Here is a 2,785-nt window from a genome sequence, read left to right on the forward strand (position 1 = left end):
AGCAGGTAGACGCCATTGTCTGTCGAAACAATCCCTCTGCTCTGCGCCCGTGACGTGTGTTAGTGTGAACACCGTTCTCTGGGTTCTCTTTAATCAACATCATCCTCTTTAGAGGCCGAGGTGATTGGATTTAGGATGTGTTAGGATGAGAAAGAGGAATGGGAATGAGAGCTGAGGTATGTTTACTAGGCCATATGGAGAGACTCACCATCAGAACAGCTGACTGACCTTTATATTGTCACTAAAGCTGCCAAGCAACATCTGGCATAATTATTCACAGTGGTTTTTATCAGGTTAACATCGAATATTGTGTACAGATCCAAAGACGAGACATGGATAATCTGGTTTGAGGTTTGATATCTCTCCACACATAAGATGGAGAAACAGAGTCCTGATAGGTTTTAATTACTTTTATTATTATTATATTTCATTGCCATAATTATTTGTTACCACTAATAAAATACAATATTCATATAATATATTCATATATAAAATAGAAATATTAAAACATAAATAATAAAAGCACCAGAAATAATTAATAAAAAGGTTTATAATTCATATGCTAGAAGGAACCAAATCAGAATTCTCTGGTGTTTATTTATTTTTATGAATTACATTTCTTATTCTTATTCTTGATGTATTAATCGATTATAATTTTTGTTGCCACAAAGAAAAAAGGGAAAAAAATTAAGTAATAATTATAGTGTTCACATAATTCATATGCTAAAAGGAGACAAATTACAATTTTCTGGTGTTTTTTATTTTATTTTTATTATTGTTATGAATTACTTCCCAATTTTATTTCTACTCATATTCATATTAATTTACTTAGAATTATTTTTATTTTTTCATTATCATAATTATTTGTTATAATAAATAAAACAAATCAATATCATATATGCAATATATGCTTTTTTATTTTTTATATACTTTGTACTTTCAGATGATGATGTTGATGATGATTAATATTAATATGGGTATTTCTATTATTAAAATATATTTTTATGTAGTGTTTATGATTATTTGTCACCACAAATAATAAAAAGATAAATATATAATAAATATAAACAATAAAAAGCAACACAGATTATTCATAATAATTTATATGCCATAAGGAACTATTCCTGAGGTTTCTTTCCTTTCCTTTTTGTTCTTTGTTTTTTTTAATTACTTTTGTTTGGCTTAATATTTAAGCTGTTTTTCTGTTCTGATTCTGTCCCATTAGACATAACATATGTCTGCGAGCTCATAATCATTACTTAGGTGTTTTGAAAAATGAAAGTGACCATACGACACAGTTTATAAAAACAACTTTACAGAGATTACTGTCATTGTATCAGCCTTAAGGAGCTTATTGTCATTCCAGTATTGTATTTTTAAGGGGGTTAATGCACATGAAAATGAAATGACAAGCATATTACTTAATTAAATGGAAATCCATTTGGAAATGCCAGACGCTGCTAGTGAGAAGGGAGGTAGAGTTGTGATGTAAACGGGTTGCATTTACCACCATTTTTGCAATTAATCTGGTGTACTGTAGCTCATACCTTCAGATTACCAGATGTCAAATCCCTGGAGCCAAAGTAAAAGATAACATGAAATATTCAATTATTTTGTGTTCTAAATGCAAATAAATAAAGAGCACAGGTGTCTGACTGTGTCTTGCATGTGGTGCTTTGAGCAAATTATAAGTCACCAATCTATTTGTGTTTGATTATTAACCTAAATTTATATCAGGTAACTTCATCCACACATACAGAAGTTAAATAAGTATGACTAGTGATGGTAAAGCATGTGACTAGTCTTCATCAGCAGAATGAGTGTCCAGTAGAGAATGCTGACCTCCCGAAATGTCCTGTCACTTAATTAAACTTTAAGAGACAAACTCACCTCGGGAACGTACAAGTTCAAATGACAATAAGACCTATAGTTGTACAGCTCTGTATATCAGTCTTCATTTCTTGGTTTAGGTTACAAAAAGCTATTGAACATTTCCATCAAAAGAAAGGCCTTCCTTCTGTGACAACATGCCCCAATAATAGCTCATAATGTTAAACTATATGGGGTAAGTTGTCACAATGGAATCTGGCAACTGACAGAACTGCAACACATTTAAAAGGTTAAATGTTTTCATATGTTTTTCATTACTTGTATTCTATATCATTTTTAAATTATATATATATATATATATATATATATATATATATATTGTTTTTTTCTGAAATTATAAATAATTGTGTTATATATTCTTCAGAAAACAGCTAAAATTAAAAAGCTTTTCAATTTAAAATGATTTATGTTGTATATTTTTAAATTATATTATATTATATTATATTATATTATATTATATTATATTATATTATATTATATTATATTATATTATATTATATTATATTATATTATATTATTCTAAAGAAAACAGCTTAATTTAAAAATCTTTCAAATTTAAAATGTTTTCCGTTTTATATTTATATTTTTTTTCTTTTTATTTGCTTTTAGGCTGTATAACTTTTTGTTTTTTATATTTTGTTTATATTTCACAGATATTTTACTAAAATGTATTAATGTGTTCCTATGTTCCTAAATACTAATGTATCTGTATCTAAAATCATATAGTGTTTATTATTGTATAAAGAGTGTTTATAGAGATGGTTCTGTCATTATAAGATCATTTAGTTATTTATCCTTTATTAATTCTCTTTCAGTCTTCAGAGCACAAAGGGTTAACTGTAGGAGGTTCAGTTTGCAGCTGAGGGTGGAGTGAACTTGGCCAGTCAGTGTGTAC

Source organism: Carassius carassius, chromosome 37 (genome assembly GCF_963082965.1).
Source record: "Carassius carassius chromosome 37, fCarCar2.1, whole genome shotgun sequence".
NCBI lineage: Eukaryota > Metazoa > Chordata > Actinopteri > Cypriniformes > Cyprinidae > Carassius > Carassius carassius.